Source organism: Oculina patagonica, chromosome 4 (genome assembly GCF_052425735.1).
Source record: "Oculina patagonica isolate OP01 chromosome 4, crgOcupat, whole genome shotgun sequence".
Classification (NCBI taxonomy): domain Eukaryota; kingdom Metazoa; phylum Cnidaria; class Anthozoa; order Scleractinia; family Oculinidae; genus Oculina; species Oculina patagonica.
Window position 1 is genome coordinate 31,761,503 of NC_135761.1, and position 15,770 is coordinate 31,777,272.

At 39.8% G+C, this 15,770-nt stretch overlaps 1 pseudogene; it reads left to right on the plus strand.

Moving 5' to 3' along the window:
* Positions 1–9,576: 9,576 nt before the first annotated feature.
* LOC144648326 (uncharacterized) lies at positions 9,577–14,515 on the plus strand (annotated as a pseudogene).
* The last annotated feature ends 1,255 nt before the right edge of the window (positions 14,516–15,770 follow it).

Here is a 15,770-nt window from a genome sequence, read left to right on the forward strand (position 1 = left end):
AAGTAAAAATATGTGCATCTATTTAGCATTTCAGTCAAATTTATGTAAAGCAAATGCTAACGTGTGTGATATTCTATTACTAAGGAACCCAGAACAACCATTTGTAAATGTGTTGTTCCAGAAAATATCCATACCCCTCCCACTTAAGGTTTTTGGTTTGAATCCTGCACTCCTCTGGAAATTCCATTTAAGCTCTAAACTTGCCTTTAAAAATTTTGGCTTTCAAGACCTTCCATCCCCTCAGAATTTCCAATGACCTTCCATGGGGTGGGTGTGGATATTTTCTGGAACTGCACAATGCAAAAGTGCATGCACCACGACACGGAAAGAAACGAGAGTTCTCATGGCTGCCAGTGCAAAGGCAGAAATTTGGTTTGCACATATGAATGCAAGTGTGGAACTACCAACAAACCTTGCAAAAACTGGGTAAGCAAGCAGATGAAGTTCAAGGCATTCATGCGTCTTTTCTTGAGTTTGGCAAAAGCATACTATTTTGAGAAGAAAGTTGAAATCCTGCATTTTGTACTAAGACGGTATGAGGGTATCTCCTGTGTACATAGATTAAAAATTAAATACAAAAATTCTTAAACACTCCGAAAATTTTACATTGTGCATGTAGTTGAATGCATTCCATATGAAAATCAATGTCGATTATACACAAAGACATTTTAAATTTTCCTTATACAGAGATGACTGGCAACTGGTTTTAAGTTTTAAAAAATTTAAGTGGGGCTCAACGATCAACTAAAACAGAAAATAATAACAATAAAATGGACTACATGCAGCTCAATTAAGCAGGGTCTTAATGGAAAAGGTATTTAGCAAGAAGTCTTTATTTGTTATTTTCACTTCTGTTCCTTCATATTATGGGCTGAGCCACATCTCATTCACATTATTGCTCACGCCTTAAGTAAAAAAACGATTTGATACCGACTTCGTTGAGTGGTTTTTATGTCAGTATTTGAGAGGGAAAGGCAAAGCTAATTTTACTGAGATTGCAGTACGTTCAGCTGAGTTTCTTTTTGATCTATTCACTGAAGTATGGATAACCCTAGGGCAAACCGCCAAGATCCCTCGTGGAAATCGAAAATATCAGGTATGTGTAAACGTTTTCTTAAAAGGGAATGTAGCTGTAAGCTTATATTCTCAATCTCATGATCACTAAAACCTAAACGAATTTCAAATCGCTTCATTTTACCATTAGGTACGATTAAACATAAGCTTACCTTTTTAATTTTAATTTCCAGCAGTATTACTTTCCAGTCGTACACGTAAACGCTACGATGGACCAACTTCTCTTCCTATGGGTTACTCTTTCCCTGGTCATAAACCAGACCAAATGGTTTGCTGCGACCTCAGGGACTGTACCGCACAACACAATTCTCCATATAAAAGTTTGAACTGCGGCCACTCGTTTCACATCAATTGCCTGAGAGAGCGTGGTAAACACTAGCCAACAAAGTTTGCTAGGAAGCTCTGTTGGCTAGCACATTTTACACTTATTGTAATTTATTATTGTAAATTAGCTAAGCATTATTCTATTTAATATTATTTTTAACTTAAAGACATCAGCTATGTAGGTACTCTCAAAATTGAGTTTAAACGTTACATATGACTTTGTATACATGCATGCATGCACACAAACATACGAAACCTGACAAGGGGAATTGAGAAACAAAAACTGAAGTTCTCTGCAGCAAATGATGGCGGTGATAGAGATCCAGTGCTACGTTTTGAAGAATGGCTTGAACATCGACCTGATCAACTAAAGAATTCTAGTCCATTGTACCTGGCAATTATCCCTCAGCCAGCCACAAATGTTTGGTACACAATATAACAATTTTCTCTTTATTTTGTCTTCACCTCCCACCTCCAATAGCTAGGCTAATTGCGGGAAGTGAAATACACTGTATTTAATTATGTGTACAATAAAGTTGTGTTCTTGTTGTTTTTGTACACAAAGAAACGAATGGGGGAGCATCAAATCAGCCAAATTATGAAATCTGTTGCTAACAGATGGTTGTGCAAAGAAAATAATCAAGCATTTAACAAGAAAAACAACCGTTACAAAACTTAAAGAAGCAGGTCAACTGGGTCACAAAATTATCCAAGTCACCAGACATGCCAGAGAGACATTGTTAAATCATTATGACAAACAACTGAAAGTGAACGAAGGCAGTTATCTCACATTGCAAGCGGGTAATGCAGCACCGTTGTTGTCTTTCTCAGCTCCTGTTCAAGTGTCAACAGCATTTAACGAAAAAAAATCATCCCCACTAATCCTTGGCCAGGCAACTTGCTTCCTTTCATGACACCATGGCATTCTGTCACAGTGACTGCAAAAGATCTTCAACAGGCGCCGTGTGTTTAACACCCTGCGTATCACATCAAATGTTAGGTTTGCTTGGTCATCAAATGAAATTGAACTCACAAAAAATAAATATAAATGCAAATCAAACCAAATTGAACGTTGGTTAAAGTCCAATGAGGTTCAATTTAGTTCTGTGACCGATCCCAATTGCAAGGATGTGACAGTCATTTTATTAGGAGAAATGCTATTGGAAATCCTCAGGAAAATGACATTTTGCGGGACAATCCAAGGCCCATATCAAACTTGCACTGCACCAAGCATGACGCATTAGATCCAACCACAAAAAAACGAGAAAACAGAAAATGACGTGACTATGAAGACCATTTAAACATCGATACTAACTTTAACATTCCTGTTGTTTGTGATGTTGACCTGAAGAAAAATCATTATCCTAATTTGTGTGATCTTGATGCTTCATACAAGCCAAATTACTGATTATATATGGAGCGTTTCCCAAGTTCTGCTTTCCACATCACTGCTTCATCCAAGTAAGTACAGTTCTGGCATTAAGCTTTTCAACCCTTGCAGTTGGAATAAATTAGATGCTGGTACTTGTCATGCGAGGTTATGATCGATGTCCCTGAGGAAGAAGTGGGGAGAGTGCGAGCAGTTATGTCAGCCAGAATGCCACAGAACTGAGAGTATGTTCGCCACAGACCCGTTTCTCAACGGCCAAATACAGGTGAGGTTTTGTCCACAAAATGAAGTGTAAATGTAAATTTATAGCAACTCTTATTTGATGTACAGTATGCCGTCGTGTTCATTCTGATGCAAATACGCTAACCAAACTCGATTACCATCCACTGTTACCTGCAACAAAAAATAACACATGTTATAATAAGCGAACAGGCCGCATGGGTAAGAAGCAGTTCAAGTAAGCTTGGACTTTTTTGTGAATAGCTTTCGTGTATGATCTTTGTATGATAAGTTGTATTATGTATCAGTATATAAGCATGAGCCTTCATCTACTGTTTGTATTATTGCAACGGTTGTTAAAAATTAGCTAAATAACTGTAGAAATCATTAAAAATTCTGGTCTGCAAAATTATGTACTGGTAAAGTTATGATAACATTTGTATCTCAAAGTTGTGTTTTATCCTGATGTACTAATTGTTCACTCCTTTTAAGAATCTCTTCTCGCAACAGCAGAAAAATGTTTTCAAGCAGCTGTACAGGTAATGTTATCACCCTACAATTGTCAGTTTCTACGGATCCATTGCAGCCGTCTCCATCTTGCCATGAGGAATTTCACAACAGCAAAGTTTTAGTACAGCAGCGCCAGAGGCGACTAAAAGATTACTGCAGTCATTAAACCACATTTTGGTTTTTAAGGGGAAGTAATAGAAGTGCTGAAAAATATGCTGTTCCCCTGATTGACGAAATGAAAGTTATGGTAAATCTTTTGCTTGACAAGAGTGCAGGAGAACCGATTTAAGCTTTAGAGATTGATGATATAACAACGGAAGGTAGTGATACCTTTGGCTATTACCGGTATATTACTGAATCACTACAAAAGCTATACCATAGCACCAGGCATGTTGCCTAATTCAACATAAATAACATTCTTTTCAAAGCTCAGATAGGAACATTAGGCCAGAATTGACTTCAAGTTTTCTCTCTTCAGCATCAATTTAAAGCAGCAAATGGAAAGGTCCGAGAAGGAAATGTTCTGTTGAACAGTGCAACAGGCACAACTGTGATGCATACGGACTTTGCCAAGGGTCTAGGCCTACAAGGAAAAAACGAATGCATTGACTTGGCTGTTGTTGGAGGCGAAAAGTTTATTTATTTTGAGATGTATATTTTAAATATCTCAACGTTATTGATCTTGGCTTTTTGATGCTAATTTAAGTCTTAGATTTTTAACTACATGGTTCCATAAACTTTCAGCTTAAAAAGCAACCACGTATAAATTAGGTTAAATAAATAAATAAATAAAATAAAATAACCATCGCACTTCATTCTCACTTTTAACCCCTGGTAAATGCCATTTCCCAGCAGGTTCAGCTGTTCATTATCCTGAGCATCATTTCTACATTCCCATACCACACCACAATGTGATACAGCTTCTGGGACATGTTATAACAGATGATCGACCTTTTAAAGTAACAAACTATGTCAAAGGAGACAACCTTTCAAGATCATTGGGTATGGCACAAACAAGGGCTCTTCAAGAACCTTCAACTTCTCTGGCTGGCTTTTGAGTGCAACATACGGGTTTCCATTCACAGGAACTTATACCAGTGATTGAAGTCAGAAGTGGATTTGCAGTGCCATCAGAATAAAGGCCCACTTTGTGTTTGTCGTGGTGGCCTGGGCGGCAGCCGATCTTTTGGGGTGTAAAATGACATTCTTGCTGCGACGTTAGTGAAACATCGGAAGATAAAATCTGGTCGGCGTGTGTTGACACTCGCTAGATCAAACAAAAAAATTCGCTCGCAAAAATGTAGCAAATGTAGCATCTGATTGGCGCGAGTTGATTTGACCACTCGCTAGATCAAACGAGAACTTTTGCAAGCAAGCATATAAATTTGCGCATCGATTCAATCTATAAGTCATGAATTGTTTTATTATTGTTTTATTAACTATAGAGGTTTTGCTGTTTTAAACATCTTCGTGAGCTTGTAGGAGCGGAAATTTAAACCTTGTGTAGTTGTGTAGTTGTGAAATCACGCTAGCTCTGTCGGCCATGAAATAAACAAACAAAACCTTTCGTTATATTCTTCCGCCGTTATAATCAACTTGTTTTCGAAGAATGCCGTTGCCTCATTCTTCCAAACTATCAGTCAACATTTTCGAAACTAGAAAGCTTCAGTTGTAGACTTATATCGCTTCTGAGCGATCGAGTCAGTTTCGAGTCAGCTTCGAAAACCGGTTTTCACAGATACGCTACTCGTTAGGCTCATAAATAATGCACGAACCCAATGAATTACACATTTTGTCCGTCCTGAAGCTGTCATGTATATTGAAATATAAATATAGTCTTTTAGGCTTTCAGGACGCATTCCAGCCAATTGTACCAAGCAGAGAAAAATAGGAAGCTCAATCAAAAAGAGCAAATAGACAAGTGGTTGGCGCCATTGGCAGATTGCATATAGGTATAATTACACACCAAAATGACAATTATGACTGCTACAATAGGAAACAGTTCCAAAGTATCGTTTTACACAGGGAAGCTGATGCTCAAGGGCGAGTACCAGTTGTGCAGGTAGTATCCGTGATGCAAGAGTTCTGTGCATGAGTTCACAAGTACACCAAGTGGATGATGGGATTCAGAGAAGTGACATGGGTCATCTAAAAAAAACCCAAGAGTTCCTCAGAAGTTATTAAAGCAACAAAAGAAACAGAGAAAAGTCACACAAAGAAATCAGTGCAAATGCAGTACTTAGCTCGCAATTTGGCATCCCAGCTGAAGGAGAAAATTTAAAAAGAGGAGCTAACAGGGTTTGGCCCAATATTTGACAATAAAGAGGTATTCATTAGCAAGATAGACAGTAGGAAGTTCGTTTCAATTAAAGAGTTTATTACAGGTACCCTTTGCAGGTTTTCCTTCTGTAGAGGTGAAATCTTCATGTGCATTTCCCTTGGAAAGACAGAAACACACCTATGGCCAGAAAACTTAGCAAGCAGGCAAGCTGCACAACAGGTTCAATGGCGGATCCAGGATTTTTCAAGTAAATTTAAGCAAAAACTACACACGTATTATAGTACCTATTGTTATGTAACATGGCAAGACACCAAGGCCTTGCATTCTCCAAGTCACAAAGACCTACAGGATGCTTCAAAAACTGAGAAAGCTTTTGCATTGCGATGGAGCTAATGCAAGAAAAAATCGGCAGCAAAAGCGCTTTACTGTGTATAATGTAAGGCAGCTCATTCAAGCGCATAAAATCACGAGATTGAAGATTATTTGCCTTGCAGTAAAGCAAGAGAGGGAAAGGGAAAAATGTCTTTGGCAGAATTTATCGCTAACAGAGGCCACAACGGCCTGACAGGAAAATTTGAATTAAAAACAACAAGAACTATCTGCGGGCTCAAGCTTTTTCTGACCCTTGACAGTTACAATTTTAATGTCAGATCAGTCTAGATCGCCAACACAGTATGTCTTCATGTGCAATCCTTGACGGCTAAAAGTATTGGTGTTTTGTCCTGATCACTTCAAGTGAGGTAAAAATCCATAATTTACAACCTTAAAAAGACAACAAGCATCACTGTTTCTTTCATATGAGAAAACTCCCAGGTTACAGAGTTAACGCATTTGAAGGTAAGCCATGTAAGCTGCAACACCCACAAATGTTGTGATATTTGTGCCAGTCAATGCAAATGTGAAAGGGCTGACTGTGGTGTGTTTTTAAGTAATGATCCGCATAAAAAGTAGAGTAAAATCGGCGGGAATCTGGCAGTGAGAGCCGTTTGCTGCGACCCAAAGATAATTACAAAGCAACGCTTCCCATTGGATTAGCGCAAAAAAGCGCCAAATTCAAATCTTTAGGCTGAAATTTTGCTGCTATTCGTCCATTTAAGTTGAAGACATATGAACCAGTATTCGTTTATAAAGATAGCTTTTAGATGGCGATAATTTTGTAGAATTTGAATGTGGGGAAAAGCAATTTTGCGAAAGATTTCTTCATAGAGAAAAACATTATCTGTCAGAAGAGGTCTGCCTTCTGTTTTCGTGAATGTTTATTTCTGATCATCAAACGCCATTGGTGCGGCACGGTAAGATTATAACACCTGAGTTTACCGGAATGGGATAAAATTACTTTGCCGCGCAATTGACCACATGTGCGTAAGCTTTCTATGACCACAGCTTTTTGTCAATATTGGTATTCGTACGCATTTTGATCAACCAAGATATGGCCGACAGGTAAGTTTTATTTAGTGTATTCCAATTCTTTTGTGAAATAAGAAAATCATAGCTTGATCTGCCGTTTTTGTCAGAAAGCGACACGCACAGGAAGAACCGAGAACTGCCGATTGTGACAATGTTAAGCGACCAAGAATTGATCCACTGTACTCAATGGGCATCGACAGCATCAATACAATAAAAAAGAAAGCATGAAAAAATTACGCATATTTGGATTTCGCTTAACTTTCCTTGCCGGACTGCCCAAACAGCATTACACGTAGTGTCACAGGAAACAACATCACAAGTTCCTATAAATGCGCTCTTTCCGTACCTATATTTTGCAGAAAAGAAACCTTTACAGGATGTATGGAAACAACCATGCTTCAGCTAAAAAGATTGAGGTAGTCTCGGAATTACAAAGTGGAAAAGACTTTCAGACAATTGCCTGTAAAATGCGAGTTGCGCTGGCCACAGCAGAAGTCTATGCGATCGATCCAAGAACTTGATGAATAGGAAAACAACCTGAAAGTGCTGGTTGTTTTTATGGTCAATAAGCTTAACCTTGAGAACATAGAACTATTTAAATTTCAACGGGAAAATAGATTCAGCAAGTTGATGCATCTAAGTGCAACCTACCTCTGATTATTATTCGCTTCCTATAATTGGAGCTACCATTATGCAAGTTACCTGACTACAGTGTAAGATTTGGTTGCTAGCAGCTAATAAACAGCAACGCTGATTGCTTTCTAATTACTGCAGTTCAGTGGGTTTTTTTTACTTGTAGCGATTGTTTTTTCCCTTCCTTATAGTGTTATTAATTGCTGCATCTAGTATTCTTTGCATTAACTTGTATTGCTTTGATCATGATAAAAGTTGTTAATTATTTGCCATATCGATCATGTCACTCAATCTTTAGGTTTTATCTCCTCATGTTCGCTGTCACTCTAGTAGCTTTCCTTGCACGTTAGTCTTGTCACTTCTTTCATCATGTCTTTGGATAAACCCATATGGAAAAATTGCAAAAGTCGCAAACATCTCACCGCTGACTTAAACTGGGAAGGCCTTCCAGACATCCAACTTCCCGCAGTCAACGATTTCTTACACGATCTTCGCAAGCAACAAGGTGCCACGGCCAATCCACCCTCGACGTGGCCAACAAAGCAAGCTGCACAGCTTTTCACTCTTCATCTTCCCAACGAGGACCCTTTACTCCATTCTAAACCGCGGATGAACGATGCTAAACCTGCCAAACCCAAACCAGAGCTTACAGAGCAGTGCTAACAGTCTCCCAACGCTCTTAACGAAATTCATTTAACTTACGAGGAACTTCATTTAAGTGTTATTGCCAGAGAAAACCGGGCAGGAGCAAAACATCGGGGTTGGCCGTTTACCTTCATCTTTTTACATTATAAAAGCTATCTGATAAGATTAGCAACGGTGGCATTTGCAGCAGTAGAGGTTCTTTTTTCTTCGAGATAACACTATTCCGTAATTTTGGGCCCTCCAACGGCCTAAAATATCCAAAATTTTGGGCAACTTTGGGTGAGCCTACAACACACTTTGTATGAGTCCTCAGACTTCTAATATTTTTTATATGACATTTATTCCCTTATAAGTTGACTGGGATATGTAAATCCTTCTAAGCTTTAAAACTAATTTTTTTACGAGGGGTTAAAAATTGTCATTGAATCGTTAATGAGCTTGACCCAAATTTGAGTCATTTTCAGTCGACTGTGTCACAAAAGTGCGGCAGTTTATTTGGAAAATAAAACCATCCCTCGATAGTATTTTGTGCTGTTATCAAAATGCAGATCAGTTAAAATTGGTATCTAGAAGTAAATCGGAGTTAGCGGCGTCTAAAACTGCCATAACAATTTTCAGTTTAGCAATATTTCCCGCCAAATTTTCTAACATACTATGTTTCGACTTTCTCTGATTGCAGTCCATTATTAACTTAATGGACCTAAAAGCAGTTTCGTTGTCTTCGGGAGAGAACATGGAAACAGTTATATCATTAACAACATATGTAAACATTTCAAATCTCTAAAGAAATACCCGATAACTTCTTACACATGTACCAAAATTTCCCGCGAAAGTTTTGTTTTTTATTCCCCGTCACGCTTTATGGTAAAACCGGACTGTATCCTCAGTACGCTGGTCTTTTGATCATCGCCAAAAAGCAAATTGAATCAAATAATGCAAATTCAATCGAGAATTACCTTAAATTAATTTAGTAGACTTTGCAGACATATTGTTTACACACTTGTCTCCCCTGACTTCTGAAATGCGTGACGTGTCACGAATTGTAAGGTCAGACGACAGGTGTAAAGCTTTGTTTCGATCTTGACGTTGAATCATGAACTGTTCTTTTGGGTCAGAAGATTCGCCGTGTAGTTTAGGTGGGCTCGGTTCAGTTATTCTTCCATTACTGGCTTGCAAGCGAGATATGACTTTTCATCTTGTAAGTCTTGGAATCAGCGATAAACGTGGTCGAGGAAAAACTGAGGTCAGCGAATCACAGTTAATTTTAAACCGCGCTGGTCTGCCGGGTGCTTTAAACAATGAGGAAATGGAGGCCATGACAATCTGTCCCAAGCATAGGCGAGACCTCACTACCGATTGGTCGGGCCGGAAAGGCGAACTTTGCTGCTATCCAACACACGAGGGCACGAGGAAGCGAATAAAACTCCCTAGACGCGTAAACGCTGTTATGTCAGCCGAAATCTCTGCTTTATTCAATGTTGTGGTTCCTATCGGCGCAGGTTAGTATACCGCTTTTATTTCTTTAGCATTTCCTCTTTAATTTTACATACCCACGATTTACATCGAAAGGTTGAAAATTGGCGCCCATACGCAAGTACTTTGCAGGCTAGTGTAGTTTTTCTGCTTTTCAGCTTCCCAGCTAATATTTGTAATCAAAAAGGCGGTTTTTTTCTAGGGAAAACCGCGTGTAATGGCAATAAAGATATATGTACCTTTCTTGAATCGAAACCAATAAAAACAAGCATACGCTTTGCCCCGCAAATTTTCTTTTTTTATAGTTACTCGAACGCATATTTTACGTGCCGTCGTCAACAACACAAATCAAAACTAATTAAAAGTACAAACATACTTTTTGCACATTTTAAGATGTAAAAAAAACACCTGTTGTAGCAAGCTCTTCCAAAGAATGCAACAAAAATGTATCCTAAATAACTATTGATCATTTCTTTTTATCAATTTATACAACTGTTTTTGATGAATATTCGAGGATTCGCAGAAAACGAAATTAAACGTATATAAACCACAAACTTAATTGAATTATCAGTTTGCACGCAATTGACTTCATAAGCCGCATTAATTTGAGATTTTGGTTCAGTCAAAAATATAAAATCTGAAAATCTGATACAAAACAATAACATAGCTGGCTGATAGTTGATACTAAAATAATAGTGATAAATAAAAATATATTAAAAATCAAAGTTGATTAAACTTGTCGAAATGGATTTTTTACAGTAAGGGACGGACCATTATTTTTTTGAAGGGGGGGGGGGGATGGAAAATATTGAAAAAAAATTGTTTGCAGGGCCTGGAAAGACAAAATAAATTGTTTGCAAACACGATATGTATAACAAAAAATAGTAAGAATTTCGAAAAAAAGTGTTTGCAGAGGTGCATAACCTAAAAAAAAAGTTTGCAGAGGAAAATTTTTCATCCCTCCACCCCTCCAAGAAAATAATGGTCCGTCCCTAATCAAAATAATAGAGCCACTTTTCGATTCATCAAAAATAACCTTAGCAAACAAAATGATAATAAAATCCACTGAGGTAGACGTAAAAATGGAAACAGAGTCATCAATGTAAAAGTAAAGATGTGTAAATTTTAAAAGCAAGAGTGGTTTCATTTCTCTCCAACTTTTTGGCCAGGAAGGGTAGGGAGGGGTGTTTATAGAGTACAGTGAGGGTGGCACTCCGGCAAATGAATTTTGCTTGGGCGATAGGTAGTTCTAATAATTTGTGTTGTTATTGTTTTTCATGATAGCTATTTGTACAACTTGCCGACTGTAACACTACAAAGACCGTAAAAAAAGTGAGCCTGACAACGTCGAGGGCGCAGAAAAGGTCAGCGGTATTCCCAATTTGCAATACGTGTTTTCTTGTCTTGTGATTGGAGTGACTGTTTATGTCAAGTGGGTGTGTAGCCTTCGGATAAATACTTTTTCAGCTCTGAACGTACAGAGTGAGGAAGAAAGTACAGGCTAGGGTACAGTGAGCAAAAGTTCACTTTCGTTGTTCATGATTTCTTTTTAGGATCCTGGTGAGCATTCTACATTAATGCATTGCGAGGAACTGGAATCTACTGACTTTGACGATGTGACTGAAGATGACCAAATACAGACAGAAGAATCAGACGAGACTGTGACACTATCGTCACTAGACTCTGAGAACTCTGAACCCGAGGAAGAGGTTAGTATATGGTGCGACGAAAAGGAACTCCAAAACGAGAGACGACAAGCACTCAATGATGCTCTAGGAAACCTGGCCAATGGACGATTTAGCCCTATACGTTCTACATTAAACGCTTCATGGGATGACATTTCCTCGACCCAGCAAAAGTACTATATGCGCAAGGCGCGGGAAGCCGTAACAGCCTCACTGTCGGTCATTAGCCCAGGACAGGAAAAAGAACTTTGGAATTCCATTCGAAGTGAATCGATAATTGAAAGAGAAGATGGTGATTCATCCAAACGTAAGCGCTTCGACACAAGTACTGGGCTTATTGATGTCTTGATTAAAGCGCATGATCAAGCAGGGTCCTGGCAAACCAAACGCCAGATTCTATCTCTTTTCGCAAATGATTTTAGCCGCGCAGAATTGCAGACACTAATTCCCGGGTTAACTAAATGGAGAATTGACCAGGCCCGTCTGCATGCTAATGAAGTAGGAAAAGGACAAATTGTTCCCGAAAAGCCTATCTTCCGAACAAGAATCGATCCCGTGAAAGTTGATCATTTTATAAATTACATTTCACGACCAGACCTACTTCAAGATGTTGCATTTGGGACAAAAACGCTAAAGCTAGACTCTGGGGAACGTATTGTCACCCCGGCTGTTATACGAACATTGATTCCCGCCCGAATTATCCATCAGTACACAAGCTATTGCAAAGAGCACGAATTTGAGCCAGCTAGCGAGCGTTCTTTGTTTCGAATGCTTGAAATTTGCTCAGCATCAATGCAGAAGTCCCTTCATGGACTCGATAACATCACCGCCGAAGGAACTGACGCATTCGACAATCTACTATCAACTATTGAAACGTTAATGGAGAACGGCGCAGACGAGCACTGGGCCCAAAAGATGGGGCAGGCGATGAAAGAGGCTAAAAGGTATTTCAAGACGGATTTAAAGGCGCACGTGGGTAGAGGCGAAAACAGCAGCGACCACTGCACTGTTTATGCTCTTAGTGATCCCACCAATCTTGACTTTCGTGTAGAATGTCAGCACCCTCACGACACCGGTTGTGATAGGTGCGAATCTCTCGATATGGTGTTAGAAGAAATCACAAAGAAACTAGAGGAGGTGGACATCACCGAGGATTAGAAGGCCAGGATGAAGTTTGAGAACAAGGCGTACATTCGAGCAGTTCATGCATGGAAGGCACATTTGATTCGCTCCGTTAATCAAGAGGAAGCTAAGCAGGACGCCCTTGGCCAGCTTAACGAAGAAACGTGCTTGATAATCATAGACTGGGCAATGAAATATCTCGCCCAGCATTACCGGGAAAGGATGTCTGAGTTTTTTGGCAAGCGCGGCAGGAGCTGGCATGTAAGTGCAGTCATGACCCACTTGCATGCTGATGGGAGATACGAAGTTGAGTGCTTTGTGCATCTCATCAACACGTGCAATCAAGACAGCTTTGCCGTGATGTCAGTCATTGAGCATCTGCTTCACACCATCAAGCTTGAGTACCCTTCAATCAAGAAGGCTTTCCTGCGATCAGACAACGCGGGTTGTTACCATAACGGGCCCTTGATCCTCAGTCTTCCATACATTGGAGAAAGGACAGGTGTAACGCCACTGCGCTACGACTTTTCAGATCCTCAGGCTGGGAAGGACATATGCGATCGGAAAACTGCGCCCATGAAAGCGCACATTCGGAGGTGGGTGAATGAGAAGCACAACGTGACAACGGCAGATGACATGAAACAGGCACTGGAATCCCACGGCGGCCTGAAGGGTTGCAGGGCAGCTGTTGTGGAAGTTGATACCACCAAGGCGGCTGGCATGGATAACAAAATACCCGGTATAAGCCTTATTAACAACTTCTCCTTTGAGAAAAGTGGAATCCGCACTTGGAAGGCCTACAATGTTGGACCTGGGCGCTTTCTTTCGTATAGTGAACTGATTATCGAGAAACAAGGAGACACTGGGCTGAAAGTAATCCAGCAGTTCGGTCCCAGAACGAAAGAGCGGGGTACTGTCTTAGAAAACACCAGGCCTGATAGTGAAATCTTCTCGTGCGGTGAGACTGGATGCGTCCTCACTTTTAAGACAGAGGCAGAAGCTGATGCGCACATGGATTCAGGAAAGCATGTCAGAAAGTTAGAATCGGAGTCCTTGTATGATTCTATCAGAAAAAAGTGGGCTGAGAAGGTAACTGGTGTGAGCGTACCTATCTCTGAACAAGAAGCAAGTTCCGCACATTACGACAGACCCTCCTCTTCAACCGTTAAAGACAGGCGAACAGAAGGATGGGCCCTAAAAACCACCAAAAAGCCACAACGAATGACGGATCACGTAAAGAACTATTTGCAAAAAAAGTTTAACACAGGAGCAAGAAGCGGATTAAAGGCGGATCCAGTACAGGTATCCCATGAAATGAAGTTCCTCAAGGACGATAATGGACATCTTTTGTTTACTCCAGAAGAGTGGAGAACAGCTCCTCAGATAAACAGTTTCTTCTCAAGGCTATCAGCATTACAACGACAAAGTCAAACGGGAAAGAGCGGGTTAGAAGACACCAACGAAGAAATTCCAGAGGAAGACTTAGAGGCGCTGGAATCTGAAATTGCCCTCGAGGATTTGCGGCAAGCAGTACTTCATGACATGGATGTACCAAATCACCCCATTCAAGTAGGGGAGAGAAACATTTGCGAGCTTACAAGAGCAAAGAAACTTAACACGCTGAAAGTGGCTGAGCTAAGGGAAATATGCCAAAGCCTACAAGTAGCAGTTGATGGGTCACTAGCAAGGAAAAAATCATTCATCGAGCCACTGGAAACGTATGTGAAATCATGCACATGTTTCCAAACCTGAACAAGCCGTAGTTCATGCGCACGCTTTCTGAAGCGCGGTAGGCTTAGGCTTTTTGGTCTAGTAACGCATTTGACGGTATCTTTATTGCACGTCAAAGAAAGAAGTTTCAAATGACACTTATGCTGGATTTCCACTGTAAGCCCATGCAGTCTGCGTAGCAGGCGTCTGTATAGGTGTTTAGCGGGTTTAAGCGAGTGTGCGATCGCGAGAAGGCCACGCAAGGATAAATAGATTTTTTCCTCCTCAATTTTTCCTCGCGTGGCCTCCTCGCAACTACGGCGCCTGCTAAGCAGGCTAAAGCCCTTGAGGCTATATAACCACATTTATGACGTCGCTTTATTTCTTTGGGTGTATTTTATGAAAGAAATATAAAATAACCACTGTGTGCTTACATAGCCTGATTTACCGGCATTCAGCAGAGTTTGGGAGAATCCTTTTGAAGCGCTAACATGAAAACAAACTTTCGTGTTTCTGTGAACGTTAACTAATAACCTAAGTACGTTTGTTATATAATACTTGTTTTCCATTCCGAACCCATTGAGGAGACTATTTCAAATAACGTATTTTCTTTATTAATGTCCTATACATACTGCTTTCCGCTCGTCTGCGCAGTGGTTGCACGGGAAGTATACTTTTGAACCAGGAGCTACTGCTTCAGCATAATGTTTTGCAATGTCGAAACACCAGGTGTTTGTTACGGTCATTCAATCTATGATATTACATGTTTTTAGTTTTAATCCATTGTAGCGGATAGATGATCTGTTTGTCGCTGATTTACGGCACCATTTTTTTCCTTTTTTATTACTTTGTACGGCAAAAGTACAAACAATGAGTATCAGTCATTTAATTAAACGTTGCTATTTAATTTTTTCTTGTGCTCCTTTTGTAAAAAATCCTGCTGAAAATTAAAGAGATATGTCACCAGCCAGGTTTTTTCAATAGCTCTTACGTTTTGTTATTTTCACGGGAACTTAATTTCGCGAAAATGGAACGGGCATAATCGCTGGACTAAAGTTTCGCCATTTGGCCAAAAAATACATTAAAAGCCTTAAAAATACGTTTACGCGGGACTTTGTTTTCGCAAGCCCCGCGAAAATAAGTAACAATAAGATACTTAACTTGCTTTGAACAGCGGTTTGGCGGTAAAAAATAGTATATGGAATGTTTAACATTTCTGCTTCAGGCACAAAAAGATCATTTGTGAAAACATTCCTGCTTTGCAACATTGCGTGACATTTTAACAACTTTCGCGGGA